The sequence below is a fragment of the Monodon monoceros genome, unplaced genomic scaffold (assembly GCF_005190385.1).
Source record: "Monodon monoceros isolate NGI ecotype Baffin Bay Population unplaced genomic scaffold, NGI_Narwhal_1 Super_Scaffold_3, whole genome shotgun sequence".
NCBI lineage: Eukaryota > Metazoa > Chordata > Mammalia > Artiodactyla > Monodontidae > Monodon > Monodon monoceros.
This window is the reverse complement of record NW_021703780.1, coordinates 23,773,745-23,791,302: the sequence shown is the minus strand read 5'-3', so window position 1 is coordinate 23,791,302 and position 17,558 is coordinate 23,773,745. Positions and strand designations below refer to the sequence as shown.

At 43.4% G+C, this 17,558-nt stretch overlaps 1 pseudogene; it reads right to left on the bottom strand.

The window, feature by feature from the left end:
- Window positions 1-3,093: 3,093 nt before the first annotated feature.
- LOC114906807 lies at window positions 3,094-3,353 on the bottom strand (annotated as a pseudogene).
- Window positions 3,354-17,558: the final 14,205 nt, after the last annotated feature.

Here is a 17,558-nt window from a genome sequence, read left to right as displayed (position 1 = left end):
TGAAGGACTGTGCTATGAGAAAAAATATAGCTTTTTCTTGATTTAACAATGATCTAGGCAGGACAGACAATAATAACCCCACTTAATTAATGGATAAACTAAGGCTGAGAGACATTACACACTCTATAAAGGGGAAGAACTAGATTGGAACCCAGGTTTTTTGACTTTTTCTTTTCTGTTGTCTGTTTTCAGTCTGTAACTCATCTATGGTCAAAAAAGGAGGAACTCATCTGTGGCAAAAATCATCAGACATCCTACAGTCACTAGAACAAAACCCCCACAAAGGTAGGACACCTGTTCACTACTGTAGCCTCAGTGCTGAAGTCAATGCTTGTCCCAGAGCTGGCATTTAGTAAATATGTGTAGAATGAATGAATGGGTAAATGAATGAACGGTGTAGCTGTTTATAAGTAGGGAAACACAGCTCCAGAAATGTTAAGCGACTCACCAAAAGTCACTTATCATATTTTATAAATTACAAGACATATGTGGACATATGCTGTGCTCAGTGCCCAGCAAGTGCAAGACAAGGAGGGAGCTGGTGTGTGACACTGTGAGATGGTAATGCAAGCCAACTTCCTCTGAGATACTCTAGGCAATCAATTTCCAAGAGAGGCTCATCTCTCAGAGGACCACTACCAAGCCATTGCCACTAGAGGGCTCATCAAGACATTTAATCAGGAAGGTGCAGGCAGTCTGGGAGCCTCTTTTTGTTCAGGCTGTTTGTTTCCACAGTTTCTTTTCATTGCATTCCCCCCGCCCCCCCATTATCTCTTTTCCCATGCTAGCTCTGTATTCAGATTAAATCTTCATTCATGTCAATTTAACAATTTTACCACATCCAAATTTTTCTAATGCCAGTTTTCATCAATCCTGACATTTATGTTATTTGTCTGACTTCACTAGTGAGTTCTGCTTTTTAAACACTTGCAGCTCTGTGATCCAGTATCCAATGAGGCGTTATACTTCAGCTCCATTCACAAATCGGGTATCAACTGCAAGCAGCTAAACACAAGCAGTGAATACTAATCAGAACAAGGAAGAATGTGTCTGTTGTGGTCTCAGTGTGAGAGAAAATGCCTCTGCTCAGGGGTGCATCTGTACCTCACTTTGCTTGCTGCCCCATATGTTTACATGACCGATGGTAAATGTCACTGCTGAAAGCTCCATGAGTTTTTTTTAAGGTTCCCAAAGAGGGTGTAGAACTTTTTCATCTACATGACAGCAATGTCCACGAGCTTCCGCCAGGCACGTTGAAGGCAGAAGCTGTTTATATGGCTCTCCACTGTGTCCTCGGAGCCACACATAGTAACTGGCATATGTGTCCTATGTAAAGATCTGATGGATGGTTAAGAGAATCATCACACACCATCTCTCCCATGGGTAGAGCAGAGGAGCTGAAAAACTCTCCTGGGTGGAGAAAATCAAAAATACCTTGAAGCTGCCCTGATTCAGGGATGCTGCCTTAAAAACTCTTGGGTGGGGTCCTAAGCCAAAAATGGAGCAACTCTGCTTGTGTCGTCTTCAAATTCTTTCAAGGGTGAGGCCTGAGATGCTGCAAATATTTTAAAAAGCAGAATGCACCTGTCAGGGCAAATTAATGCCATAAATGTCAAAACTGATGACACATTTCCTACTGTTCATTGTACACACAGATGGGTTTATTTGTGTCTGCATGTCCAAAATTCGTTTTCAGGCTGGGGGCTCCCCAAGAATGGGGAGGGTGTCTGGTTTCTCTTGCTTGGCTCAAAACTCAAAACAGATTAAAGGCTAGGTCCAAGGACCTGTCATTGAAAGCCTAGAGAAGAAAAAGCTGAAGGATAAAGGTTTTATGAGGAGGGTGCTGAGCAGTTATTCATCACTTGAGATTCAGCTCTAATGAGGTAAACAGTGAATGAAGACCCGAGTTTAATTCCACCTCTTCCACTTCCACTCTGCCACTCTGAGTGGGAGCTACTCTTCGTTGCGGTGTGCGGGCTTCTCATTGCGGTGGCTTCTCTTGTTGAAGAGCACGGGCTCTAGGGGCATGGACTTCAGTAGTTGTAGCTCGCCGGCTCTAAAGCGCAGGCTGAGTAGTTGTGGCGCATGGGCTTAGTTGCTCCGCAGCATATGGGATCTTCCCGGACCGGGGCACGAACCCGTGTCCCCTGCATTGGCAGGCGGACTCTCAACCACTGCACCACCAGGGAAGCCCAGCAGGCAGATTCTTAACCACTGCGCCACCAGGGAAGCCCCATTGAATTGAAACTTTTAAGATGAGACTATTTTTTTTTTGAATTGAGGTGTAGTTGAGGTACAATATAAGTTTCAAGTGTACAACATAGTGATTCACAATTTTTAGGTTTATAGTTATTATAAAATATTGGCTATATTCCCTGTGTTGTACAATATATCTTTGTAGCTTATTTATTTTATACATAGTAGTCTGCACTTCTTAATCCCTAACCCCTATCTTGCCTCTCCCCCCGCCCCTCTCCCCACTGGTAACAACTAAGTTTGTTCTCTATATCTGTGAGTCTGTTTCTTTTTTGTTATATTTACTAGTTTGTTCTATTTTTTAGATTCCACATATGTTATAGCATACAGTATTTGTCTTTCTCTGTCTGACTTATTTCATTCAGCATCATACCCTCCAAGTCCATCCATGTTGTTGCAACAGGCAAAATTTTCTTCTTTTTTTGTGGTTGAGTAATACTCCATTGTATATGTATACTACATCTTCTTTATCCATTCATCTGTTGGATACTTTTGTATCCAACTGATAACTTTGTCAGTTGCTTCCATGTCTTAGCTATTGTAAATAGTGCTGCTCTGAACATTGGGATGCATATATCTTTTCAAATTAGCGTTTTTGTTTTTTTCAGATATATACCCAGGAGTAGAATTGCTGGGTCATATGGTACTTCTATTTTCAATTTTTTGAGAAACCTCCATGCTGTTTTCCACAAGAGGCTGCACCAATTTACATTCCCACCAACACTGTACAAGGGTTCCCTTTTCTCCACATCCTGGCCAAAATTTGTTATTTGTGTTCTTTTTTTGTGGGGGTGGGGGTCTGATTCATAATTTAATAGGTGTGCAGGTCCGGGTCCCTTATTTCTGCTGCTCACGGGCCCACTGGTCTGGGGTCACGGTTTTCTGCTCAAAGGCATGGATGTGCAGGAGCTCTTCTGCTAAGCAAGTGTTCACAAGCCAGTGTCTCTGAAGCAGCGGCTTCCATTCGAACTTGGCTGACACCACCAGGACCGGAAGCTGGACGCACAAAGGCTGGGAGTCGTGTCCTGCATTTCCACATGCTCCGCCCCCAGGTCCCACTGCAGCTTCTCCCGGCGGTACTCGGCGCCGAGTTCCATTGTGGCAGCCCAACCCGGGCGGCAGCCCAGCAGGGACAGGACCCCTGCTCGGACCCCTGCCACACTTATTTGTGTTCTTTTTGATGACAACCATTTATTTATTTATTATTGGAGTATAATTGCTTTACAATGGTGTGTTAGTTTCTGCTTTATAACAAAGTGAATCAGTTATACATATACATATGTTCCCATATCTCTTCCCTCTTGCGTCTCCCTCCCTCCCACCCTCCCTATCCCACCCCTCTAGGTGGTCACAAAGCACCGAGCTGATCTCCCTGTGCTATGCGGCTGCTTCCCACTACCTATTTTACGTTTGGTAGTGTATATATGCCCATGCCTCTCTCTCGCTTTGTCACAGCTTACCCTCCCCACTCCCCATATCCTCAAGTCCATGCTCTAGTAGATCTGTGTCTTTATTCCCATCTTACCCCTAGGTTCTTCATGAATTTTTTTTTCTTAAATTCCATATATGTGTGTTAGCATACGGTATTTGTTTTTCTCTTTCTGACTTACTTCACTGTGTATGACAGACTCTAGGTCCATCCACCTCACTACAAATAACTCAATTTCGTTTCTTTTTATGGCTGAGTAATATTCCATTGTATATATGTGCCACATTTCCTTTATCCATTCATCCAATGATGGACACTTAGGTTGCTTCCATCTCCTGGCTATTGTAAATAGAGCTGCAATGAACATTTTGGTACATGACTCTTTTTGAGTTATGGTTTTCTCAGGGTACATGCCCAGTAGTGGGATTGCTGGGTCGTATGGTAATTCTATTTGTAGTTTGTTAAGGAACCTCCATACCGTTCTCCATAGTGGCTGTATCAATTTACATTCCCACCAACAGTGCAAGAGGGTTCCCTTTTCTCCACACCCTCTCCAGCATTTATTGTTTGTAGATTTTTTGATGATGGCCATTCTGACTGGTGTGAGGTGATATCTCATTGTAATTTTGTTTTGCCTTTCTCTAATGATTAATGATGTTGAGCATTCTTTCATGTGTTTGTTGGCAATCTGTATATCTTCTCTGGAGAAATGTCTATTTAGGTCTTCTGCCCATTTTTGGACTGGGTTGTTTGTTTTTTTGTTATTGAGCTGCATGAGCTGCTTGTAAATTTTGGAGATTAATCCTTTGTCAGTTACTTCATTTGCAAATATTTTCTCCCATTCTGAGGGTTGTCTTTTGGTCTTGTTTATGGTTTCCTTTGTAAGGAGAATGTTGAATCACTATTGCTGGACAACTTCACCAAACATTCTCGTTTGTAAAGATGGGAGACTGGACGGGAGTGTGCATTCGCAGACATTTTTGTGAGAGGTGACAAATGGGCGCAAATCCTGTTCGGGAACAATTCTTTAAGGGGTGTGCTTGCTCAGTTTCCTCAATCTGGGCAGCACAGTAACCGCATGTGCCAGTTGGGGTCACTTGGATTTTGTACTGCCCTTTAACAATACCTAAAGAAAGACATCCTCTAAACATTGGGCTTTATAAAGAAGAAAGGAGGATTAGATGAGTGTGGCTGGACTCACATGCTGGAGTGAGCTGTATACAGTCACTAAATAGATGACACACATAGATATATGTAGCAAATTACAAGTGTCACAATGAGTATGATGAGTAATATGACTTGGAAGCCAACTACCAAATCTTGTAGTTCAGGGTTCCAAGACTAAGGGCGGGGTTTCCCTGACTCTTTTTTTTTTTTTTTTTTTGCGGTACGCGGGCCTGTCACTGCTGTGGCCTCTCCCGTTGCGGAGCACAGGCTCTAGACGCACAGGCTCAGCGGCCATGGCTCACGGGCCTGGCCGCTTCGCGGCATGTGGGATCTTCTCGGACTGGGGCACAAACACGTCTCCCCTGCGTCGGCAGGCGGACTCCCAACCACTGCGCCACCAGGGAAGTCCTCCCTTACTCTTTAAGGCTTCATTTTTTTTCCTTCGGGATGTTTCTGCAGCGTCTTCACCTTGTCGTTTTCTACCTTCAGTACTGTCCAGAGACCAGATGGCCATGCATCTCTCTGTGGGTCCTTAAAGGCAGGAACCATGCCCCCCTTCCTAGCAGCACCTTGCAGAGGTGGCCACATTCTGGAGATGGAGGCTACGTGGTAAGATGAGGGAGGTGGACTCAGCAAAGCTCCTGCACTTTTGGCAGAACTGCTGACCCAGAGGGACATGGGTGTCTTGGGGGTAATTAGTATGGGCCAGTTGACTTTAAGAGTTTCCCTTATCCTATGTTCCTTTATGCCACTATCCTATGTACAACCCCAGGATCTGTGGAAGCAGCAAAAAGAACTGAGACTGAATTTCCCTCTAGTCCAACTGTACTCAATTCATACTTGATGAGTGACCAGTGGGCTACCTCCTGTAGACATGGTCTTTTGGCCTGGGTGTTGGGATGACTTGGATGTGGTGCTTTTGAGAGAACAGAAACCTGTATCCCTCAGCTAGACAGACCGAGATGAACAGACAAAAAGGCATGGAGTGTTTGACCCCTGCTGGGCACTTAATAACTGTGTTGTTAAATGAATGGATTTAGATATGTGACCTAGACTGGAACAAATATTTGCTTTATTTCTTTGATAATACTTAATGAATATCTCTTATATTTGAATTGTACGTATCTCCCCCAAATAGTTTTTATGACTAAACCTGGTAGATAAGTAAAGGCAATTTTCCTGAGGGTGTAATCACGGCCAGAATTAGGTGATACTCAGAGAAGACAGGCATTCTGAGTGTCCCTAACATGTTTATTCCCAGGGCCAGCCACCTTCCTCATCTGGTGATTCCAGGGCTCCAGACTGGGGGAGGGGAGTGGAGGCCTGAGGACAACACACATCATACTTCATGGTCCTTTACAGGCTGAGGAGTCTGGTTTGCTCTAGAGCCAACTGTAGCCACTGCTGGGATCCTCTTTATGGTGCATGCCAATCCATGGCATGGGGATGATAAACAACTCTGGTGGATGGATTTAATGGATGAAGGAAACAATTTTCCTAGGGAGAAAGAAAGTGATTTGTTTTTAAGACTTGGTTCCTCTCTTAGTCCTGGTGGTTTGTGATTTATAAAGATCTATTCAACTCATCTCTATGGCTCCTTCCTATTTACCACTTTCTTCAGATCCTGATACCACTAAAGATACACAATTTCCAAAAATGTTGAAGTAATATAGGAAAAATGAAATTATTTTGGTCAGTGGAATTGGGGGAGGGATGGAAATACAGATAATTCTTTTTTTAAAACTTTTTTTGGTCAAATATTTAAAAGTTAAAAATTTAGCAAGTTTGGTAATACAAACTTTCCTGTTACTTTCTGTACACTGAGTCTTTTGAATCATCTCTTGGTTTTAGTCTCTATAAGAGGTTAAGAAGGTGCCATTGCCAGGACTTAGAGTCCTGGTTTGGAGTGAGAAAAGGCTCCACCAACCTGGAGCGAGAGTATCTGACTTTTCATCACGAGCCACATGATCAAAAAGCCACTTGTTTGTGATTACAGTGAAGTCAAGAAGGGCCTCCCTCTACTGATGAATATTGAACGTGATTCATGCGTGTGTCAAGTACATATGAAGGCTTTCATTCCCTTTTTCCTTTTCTTAGCCATCCTTCAGAGTGCCCTAGTTTCATGGTGTGCTTTTGGTGGAATTAAACTGAACACTTCAACTGAATAAAGCATTACTTTTGGCTTAATCACACTTACAAATGGATCCTGCACTGTGGATTTGCCTCTTGGGGCAGAGGTCAGTGCACAATGGCATCAGTGACCAACAGAAATGAATGAGGTTTTAGTGACCTGCATGAGCTGGCTAATCATGTAAGCGCCCCTGCTGAGATTCCAACATGCACTTCATCCTTCAGTCAGGATGGCCCCAAAGGGCTGGCCGTTCCATGTCCAGCAGAGGCCAGAAGTTGAAGGCTTGGATTTTAGACTGAAAGTCAGCAAGAGGAAGTCACAGGGTTGGCATGGAGTCCTTTTATCTCCCTTTTTAGAAACAAGGCCCCTCAGAGACAGAAAAACACCTAGAGCCCCCCTTTGAGAGCTGTCACCCATTGTCTCTCCAAGACAGAGTAGCCCTGCTCATAAAAACCTACCCAATCCTGGTTTAAAAAAATCTTCTGCAGAATTCCAGAGTGGGTAGTAGTTAATACAAAATAACATAATTTCTGACATGAGTGGATGTCCAAAAATATTTCCATTTTCTCCTCTTCTCTTACCCGACCAATTTCTCATCTTATAAAAATTTCCAAAGTTTTACATCTGTATTTATTTAATAGTTTAAGCCTCACTCCAGCTCTCACCATGTCTTACTATATTTGTGTTTTTATGCTCCTCTTTCTGTCTGCTTTATCTCTCTCCATACTGTCTTTCCCTTCCCTCCTCTCTCCTTTTCCCTCTGTCTCTCACACCTTCCTTTGTCCCTCAGTTCTGCCCTCAATTTTTATGCTTCTTGCCCCTTTTGTTTCCATCTCTGTGTCTCTCTGCATCTTTGCAGAGCTCTCTCTGTGTACGTTTCCTCGCCTTTGACAATTTCTTATGCCTCAGCTCCCCTTGCCCACCTCGTCCTCCTCAGGTGCCCTTATTCCCATAATGTCCTGCACATTTCAGAGCCAGGTGCTCACCACTAGGAAGCCGAATCCAACAAAGAGTGCAACAGTGGTGGCAGTGGCAGCCAGGGAAATGAAGGGGATTCTGACGGGTGTCAGGAGCCCAGGGGGTTTCACTGCTGTTACTGAATCTGTCCCCTCTGGTTTAGTGTCTGGATGTTCAGTGGTATAATCTTCTGTGGTCCCCGGGTCTGGGGTGGTGAAGTCCTCTGTCGTGCCTGGGCCCTCAGTGACATGATCCTTAGTGGTCTCTGGGTCAAAAGTGATAGAGTTTTCAGGGCTGGTCTCTGGGTGTTTAGTGGAAACATTTTGGCTTGTTCCTACTCAAAAATAATCTCTTTTAATGTGGATCATTGATGGCCCGTCATCTGCTTTGCTTACTATCCTTCACAAGTGTCTTGCCCATTCAAATGACACTTCTCCCCATATAATGTGATTTTATTTATTTGAGTTAAGGATCATTTGACATTTTAGGTTTAATTCTGATAAAACATTCTACAACATGCACCACAATATGGAGTATCCAGGGCTAAGTCATGTCCTTAGAAGATCTTCTCACCCAGCCTTTGATTCTGCCCTTGGTGGTTCTGGTCTCTTTCCATGGAAAAGTAAGCCTGACTCTTTCTAAACCTCCCTTGCCCCTGGGTTGCTATTTCAGTATCCCGGGTATTCAGACTCCATGTTCCTTTGTGTCACCTCTCATCCAGTTATGCCTGGGTCTCTGGTAAACAAGTGAGGCAGGAGCCTTGATTCTTATTAGAGATTGAACTCAGGTCGTGGCTTGGTATATGTTTTAGAATGAGGCAGCTCCTGGGTCAGATCTGGGGCCAAAGTGTCAAGATTGAGGGCAGGTAATATTCAAGGTGGTTTGAGGGTAGGAGAAGTCACAAGGGGCTGTGGATGTGGTCTGGTTGGGGTTGATAGAAGCACTGAATTGGGTATAAGTAGAAGGAAGAGATGGATCTTTTCCACCTCCCACCACCTCCACCTGCAGGGCATCAGGACTGAGAGTGTTTATCCTTATGAATAAGTGCAGCCCACATGGCATAAATTTTGGGGTTTTCGGCTCCTCTGCTCAAAACAATTCCCCCCTACCTGCTGCCGATTCCTCAAATAGGGCTCAAATATTTCATTTCCCAAGGAGAGATGAAATACAGAAAGTTAAGGTCTAAATAACGAAAAGCAGAACATTTCCTTAAAAGAGGATGTAAGAAAGATAATGAACAGGACCATCGGAACCTACTCCCCTGTGACAGGGAACTGGGGGTAGGTACCAGGGTGTGGAGCTCCCCAAGGATCTCTCACCTATTCCACACCTTCTCTCAAGACTGGCCCTGCCTGAGTCCTAAGAGGTTCTTTCTCCAGGGATCCCGGCCCCTACCTCTCCAGACCCTGGGGAACCTTTGCACTCTTCTCTCCAAAAATAGTTCACTCACCCAGTTCCAAACGCCGGAACAGAAGCAGCAGCAGGAGAAGGGATGAGGCAGCACATTTTCTTTTTTCATCTCAAGAGAATCCAAATGGGCTGGAACCCAGGATGCTTTTTCCTCCCTCCTTCTCTCTACTTTTTCTATCTCTCTTTCTCCTTAAGCACAGAGTGGCTGTGGGGTTCATATGTGCTGCTACAAAGGAATCCAGAATGCCTGGGTCTTCCTTCCTTCTTTCAGGGAGGAACAGCCTGCTTCTTTACTCTCTGCCAATCAAGGGAAGAAGAATTTGATGCAGAGGAGGGCCAGGGCAGAAGAGAGATGTCATAAGTGCAAGAAGGGGATCTTGGCTCTGCCCAGAGCCCAGAGTTGAGCATAACAGGTGATCAAACTTGTCAGCGAGGGTGGCATCGCTTTCTGATGCAGAGCCCTAGATGAAAGCTGTCCCCCACACAACGTCTCAGTGCTCAGGGCTTGGGCTTCCTTTTCCACAGGTGGGAGTGGTAAGGTTGGGGCGACCAAGGAGGGTTTCTGGCAGGCCTGCCTGGGGGATAGTGCATGGTGAGAAGAGGGCTAGATGTCAGAGGGCACAGAGCACCTGGGTCCTTAACAGAAAGGAGGAACGTTGATGAAGGGGGAGAAATACCCAATCTCTCTATCTTTTTAAAAATGTTTGTTTATTAATTTGGCTGCGCCGCACCTTAGCTGCAGCACATGGGATCTAGTTCCCTGACCAGGGATTGAACCCCGGCCCCCTGCATTGGAAGCATGGAGCTTTAGCCACTGGACCACCAGGAAGGTCCCCCAATCTCTATCTTAGAACTGCCCTCTTCTCTCAGTCATCCACCCAAGTCCTTGTCAGTGGCTCATCTCCTACCTGCAGATTCATCTCCTTGATGCTATTACTTGAATGCCCTCAACCCACCAAGATTTCCTCAGTGACCAGATGAAATTAGTTCACCTCCAAGAGTCCCATCGGGCTTGGAATGAGAATACCCATATTCCTTCCTTTGCTGATTCCCACCCCTGCATCATTCAAGATTGTCCAGAAAATTATAGCTGCTTCTTTTCATTCAGAGTCAGGAAGTTTCCTGCCATTCGTGGGGCCTCCCTCTTTCCCAGTATCCTCTTAAGTGGAAGAGGAACTCGGGAATTACAGGACGGCTGGAACCATGTTCCCCTGTCAGATGGCAGCTGATTCCCTGAAAGTCAACTTAGTGAATGGCTGGTTTACCAAATTTAATTGATTACTTCAACTACTAATTTTATTTGAGTGGATTAAATATTATTTAGATGAATTAAGAAGGTATTTGTATATATTTAATATAACTAATGAATATATTTTAAAGGACTATCATAAGGAATAGATATTATTTTTAAGTCAAGAGGCACAATTTGCATATAATAAAATTAACCTTTTTTCATGTATATATCTATAAAGCTTTTTGTTTTGTTTTATTGTAAATTTATTTTGAGATAATTTTAGACTTATAGGAGAGTTGCAAAGATAGTACAGAGAAATTATAAAATTCATACAATTATAGAAACTAAGAAATTAACTTTGGCATAATACTATTCACTAAATTACAGAATTTATTCAGATTTCATGTGTTTTTCCATTGATGTCCTTTTTCTGTTCCAGGATCCAATCCAGGGTTCCACATGGCATTTATTTATAGGTCTCCTCAGTCTCCTCCAATCTGTGACAGTTCCTCTGTCTTTGTCTTTCATGATGTTGACACTTTTGAAGAGTATCAATATTTTGTAGAGTGTCCTGAAACTTTGTTTCTTTTAAAAAATTTTTATTATAGTTAATTTATAGTGTTGCATTAGTTTCTGCTGTACAACAAAGTGTATCAGTTATACATATACATATATCCACTCTTTTTTAGATTCTTTTCCCATATAGGTCATTACAGAACATTGAGAAGAGTTCTCTGTGCTATACAGTAGGTCCTTATTAGTTATCTATTTTATATATAGTAGTGTGTATATGTCAATCCCAGTCTCCCAATTTCCGCCCCCCACTGAGACATTTCCCCCCCAGGTAACCATAAGTTTGTTTTCTATATTTGTGACTCTGTTTCTGTTTTGTAAATAAGTTCACTTGTACCATTTTTTTAGATTCCACATGTAAATGATATTATATGATATTTGTCTTTCTCTGTCTGACTTACTTCACTCAATATGACGATCTCTAGGTCCATCCATGTTGCTGCAAATGACATTATTTCAGTCTTTTTTTATGGCTGAGTAATATTGCACTGTATATATGTACCACATCTTCTTTATCCATTCTTCTGTCGATGGACATTTAGGTTGCTTCTGCGTCCTGGCTATTGTAAATAGTGCTGCAGTGAACATTGGGGTGCATGTATTATTTCCAGTTATGGTTTTCTCTGGATATATGCCCAGGATCATATGGTGATTCTGTTTTTAGTTTTTTAAGGAACCTCCACACTGTTCTCCATAGTGGCTGCACCAATTTACATTCCCCTGAAACTTTGGTTTGTTTGATTTCTTTTTTTTTTTTACATCTTTATTGGAGTATAATTGCTTTACAATGGTGTGTTAGTTTCTGCTTTATAACAAAGTGAATCAGTTATGCATATACATATGTTCCCATATCTCTTGCCTCGTGTGTCTCCCTCCCTCCCACCCTCCCTATCCCACCCCTCCAGGCAGTCACAAAGCACCGAGCTGGTCTCCCTGTGCTATGTGGCTGCTTCCCACTAGCCATCTACCTTACCTTTGGTAGTGTATATATGTCCATGCCTCTCTCTCGCTTTGTCTTGTTTGATTTCTTATCACTAATTTGTTTTTGTGGTTAAATCAGGGTCATGAATTATTGGGAAGGAGACTGCTGAGATGATGTTCCCTTCTTAGGGCACCACATCAGGGAGCTCGTGGTATCAACGTGCCTTATCACTGTGATGCTAACCTTGATCACTTGGTTAAGGTGGTGTCTGAAAGAATTCTCCACTGTAAAGTTATTATTTGTCCCTTTGTAATTACTAAATATTTGGGGAGGGGTATTGAGACTATGCAAATATCCTATTTTTGCTTAAACTTTCATGCACTAATTTTGGCAACTATTGGCGCATCTTGCCTCAGCTATTATTATTGTGGGTTTGTCCCTCCTTCCTTCTATATTTATGAATTGGAATTCTTCTGTAAGGAAAGTAGTGCCTTCTCCCCACTTTATTTATGCGGTTATTTACATCAGTGTGGACTCACAGGTATTTATTGTGTTCTGTGGGTTTTGATATAATACTATCACAATTTATTTTGTTGCTCAAATTTCGGCCATTGTGAGCTCTCTCAGGCTGACTCCAGTGCCTTTTTAATATTCCCCGTCCTTTCTTCAAAGGACTTTTCTCCACTTTGGCATCACAAGATGCCCCATGCTCATTTTGGATTTTCTCTGCCCAGGCCCTGGAATCAACCATTTCTATTAAATCTTTTTTCTTAAATAAGCTTACAGACAGTGAAATGCACAGGTCTTAAGTACTCAGTTAGGTGTGTTTGACAGATGTCTATTTACCTGTGTACCTAGCAGCCCAACCGAGATATAAGACATTTCTGTCATCCAGAATATTCCCCCTTCCTAAAAATTCTCACCCCTGTGGGAAATTAGTGATCTGCTGTCTGTCACTGTCGATTAGTTTTGTCTATTCTAGAATTTCAGACAAATGGAATCATACCGTAGGTTCTCTTTTGCGTTTGGCTTCTGTAGAGCTGTTTAAAGCTGTTTTGTTAATAGTATTGCAAAATGTACATCAATGGCCTTGGTCCTGTTAAGAAGGCTCTGGCAAAGGTGCAGACTATGAGAACCATGGCAAGGGCCAAGTTGATGAAACAAAGGTGAGTGATTCATTTGCCCAAGGAAGGATCAGCAAATGCGTGTGATGAGCAAGTGACACCAGAACCCTTGACAAGGGCTTGACTTTCAGCAAGAGTCCAGTGCTGACACACAGGCTTTTTGTACCTGTTCTGAGGCCTGGTTTTTCAGGGACTGCTGAGAGCCTGGTTCCTGACAGCACAGGCCGGGCCCGCCCTTGCAGAAACTCGCAGCATGTTCTCCCTGCCCAGGACTGCCACTGGGGCTGCGAGCCCGCAGGAGAGCAGGCGAGAAAGGAGGTGGCTTACACCTGTCTTCCCAGTGAAGAGCAGACCTTTGTGGCCAGGAAACCAGGGAATGTGCCACGCCTCGGTACAGCCCCATTAGCAAGACCTGCTCTGCTTCGCAACTGGTGTGATCACTCCCCAGCCCCCTTGTGCTCTAATCTTGCATAGACTTTCTTGTTGTGCAACACAAACTTGTGAAGTCCAGCATCTGCCTTCCCCCATCTTTCCTGATTCCATTCTTCCATCAGCCCGGAGGCCTTCAGGGAATGGGGATAGAATGGGGAAGAAAATGGGACAGATATAAAGTCTGGATTTCACTCTAGGGATTTGAGAGCTGGGAGAACACAGGGAAGAGGGGTCTTTAGGATATAAGAAACCTCCATTCACAGTGATAAATAAACACACACCCACAGAGTCTGGTTCCGCATATATTAGATGCATTTATTTAATAATTCAGTCACAGGACTGTCAGAGGCTGAAGCAGAGCTGGGAGGAGCAGCCCTGGGGGCAGGAGGGGCAGACACTCAGAATCGCAATCCAGGTCAGCTCCCTCTCTGCCCCCGAGGACGGTGATGCTTCTGGCTTCAGGGATGCTCAGGCCACTTGTGTCTCCCAGTCAGCTCCATAGCTGCAGGAGGAGACAGCTCTCCTCTGCAGTCAGTTACAGTGGCCCTTGACCCTTCTGGAACTTCATAACAGCCATGAGTGCATGGCCATGGGGTGGTAAGAGATCTACGTTGAAGAGGTTTCTTAGGCACAGAGAGTTTCTCTAGAAAACAAGAGGCTGAATAGCTTCAGAGTCTTGCCCCCCTCTTCAGTGCTCTCCGATCCCAAGCATCTCCCCTCCTGCCAGCTCTCTCCCTCCTCGTTACTCCTTCTGGTCCCCTTCTTCCCCTCATCAGTTTCCTCTGAATATGTCTTGGCTTTTTGACTCTCTGTCTTGCTGACTCTAACCTGCTGTTTCTGTCTTTCCTGATTTTCTCATCCTTGTTACTCCCACAGTGACTCTGCTCTCTCTAGCTTAGTTCCTTCCTCACTTGCCTGCTCTCTTTCCCTCAGAAAAAGGGTTTCCTATACATCAGGCGCTCATGAAATGGAAGAGTCCAGTGAGGAGAATCACAGCCACCGCAACCAAGGCCAGAGTAACTAGCATGACTTCCGACAGCCTCAGGTGTCTGCTAGGGTTTTCCTCTTTCATTGGAGGAGCAGTACTTGTGCTGGTGACCCTGGAGATAGTAGCTGTTGTGTTAGTTCCACTGGACAGTGTGGTTGATCCAAGGGAGGTAGCTGTAGTGTTAACATTAGAAGTTACAGCTTATTAAGGAAGGATGGCTGATTAGCTCCACTGGAAATTTTGTTTCCAGGTGTTGTGCTAAGTGCCACATATGAATTAGTACTTCAAATACTCACAATACTTCCATGAGGTAGGAACTGCTGCTACCCAATTTCATAGATAGGGACATTGAGGTTTAGAGAAATTAAGCCTGGTCCCAGGTTAGAGAGCTAGCAGGTCATGTAACAGGGATTTAAACCAAGGCAGCCTGACATGAGAGCCAACCCTTAACCCATATACTACTCCACATTCTAAGTCACATGACCGGGGGAGTCACATGACCCAGGGTCACAGGTATTAATCCTTCTCTAACTATTCATGATACTCTTCAGATAAAGAATATAAAAGAGATAGTTGAAGGGCCCATGTGTATAACTGAGCTACCCTCCAAACAGAATTGTACCCTTCTTCCAGAGGAGAAATAATCAAAGGGAAGTTTGGGAGGGGAAATAATGTGCATTTTCACTATCAGGTAATTCTTATGCACACAGAAGTTTTGGAGCCACCAGGTACAGGATCCCACATGACCTTGGCACCTGGCCTGGCAGAGAACTAGCCACAGGTAGCTGGAGGAGATAAGGTCTCCCAGGATTCCAGGAAGGGACCCAACCTCCTTGCTTAGTGAATCAGAGTTAAGGTGAGGCTCATGCTTTTTCCCTCTATCTCATGCCTCTTTCCTACCTGTTCTGATTTTCCATCCCAATAACAACCAAGCTCTTGGCTTCCCAGATGCCTAAATACTCTCACCTCATCTGTGACTCTATTCTTCTGCTGGGATATAGGTTTTTTTCCCCTTACCTATTACTTTCTTAGTATTATCTGGACTAACATAAATATTGCAAATTTAGGCAGAAGACCTAAATAGACATTTCTCCAAAGAAGATATATAGATTGCCAACAAACACATGAAAGAATGCTCAACATCATTAATCATTAGAGAAATGCAAATCAAAACTACAATGAGATATCACCTCACACCAGTCAGAATGGCCATCATCAAAAAATCTAGAAACAATAAATGCTGGAGAGGGTGTGGAGAAAAGGTAACCCTCTTGCACTGTTGGTGGGAATGTAAATTGATACAGCCACTATGGAGAACGGTATGGAGGTTCCTTAAAAAACTGAACATAGAATTACCATATAACCCAGCAATCCCACTACTGGGTATATACCCAGAGAAAACCATAGTTCAAAAAGACACATGCACCCCAATGTTCATTGCAGCACTATTTACAATAGCCAGGGCATGGAAACAACCTAAGTGTCCATCGACAGATGAATGGACAAAGAAGATGTAGCACATATGTACAATGGAATATTAGTCAGCCATAAAAAGAAACGAAATTGAGTTATTTGTAGTGAGGTGGATGGACCTAGAGTGTGTCATACAGAGTGAAGTAAGTCAGAAAGAAAAACAAATACTGTATGCTAACACATATATATGGAATCTAAAAAAAAAAAAAAGGTCATGAAGAACCTAGGGGCAGGACGGGAATAAAGATGCAGACCTACTAGAGAATGGACTTGAGGACACGGGGTGGGGGAAGGGTAAGCTGTGACAAAGTGAGAGAGTGGCATGGACATATATACACTACCAAACGTAAAACCGATAGATAGTGGGAAGCAGCCACATAGCACAGGGTGATCAACTCGGTGCTTTGTGACCACCTAGAGGGGTGGGATAGGGAGGGTGGGAGGGATGGAGACTCAAGAGGGAAGAGATATGAGGATATATGTATAGCTGATTCACTTTGTTATAAAGCAGAAACTAACACACAACTGTAAAGCAATTATATACTCCAGTAAAGATGTTAAAAAAATATATTACAAATTTAGATTTAGGGGAAGAGTCCAAAAACTTCTTGTTAATGCCTCTGATTAGGGTTATGGTCAGAGTCAAGAGAGAAACTAGGGGAATTACCTGGCAGTTCAGTGGTTAGGACCCCGTGCTTTCACTGCCAAGGACATGGGTTCAATTCGTGGTCCAGGAACTAAGATCCTACAAACTGCGTGGTGCAGCAAAAAAAAAAAAAGAGAGAGAGAGAGAGAGAAACTTAGTGAGAAATTGAGATGGGAAGCTGGCCTATGGACAGGGAATAGATTTTTTTTGTTTTGTTCAGGGGCATAAACAAATGAGTCAAAGTCAAGGAGGGGCAAATTCTAGAAAAAATTCAATCTGTGCAAGTGTGGAACAGCCCCCTGACAAGTTTAATTAGAGGGAAGGTGACTGCTGTCAGAGATGTTGGAAATGGATTCTTGCCTACTGTGGGTTATCAGGCATTAACTTTAAGATCCCTTCCAACTCCAATGCATCTGTATTTGGGATTGGTTGATTACAGAAGAAATAGTCCAGACTTATGGGCAGAAGAGTTGTTACTGGGAACAGAATAGAGAACAAATGCTGGGTTGGATTGAAGAGAATAGAGCAAAATATTGGTCCTTACTTCTTTGATGAGAATGAGAGCTAACAGGACGAGTGTGCATCCCAGGACTGGGCAACACTTCCCACAAACACTACTCAAACTTCAAAATTACCTTCTTTTAAACAAAATTACTCACTATTTCCTAAAAATAATAGAAGACGAAACAACAGCCAGCATTCAAGGGAAAATGTTTTTCTCTTCATCTTGAGATTCTCTGCCTTGCAAGCCTGGAAAGGAACGTTCTTGAGTCCCAGATATGATTAGGCCTAGAAAGGAAAGAAAAAGAACTGAGG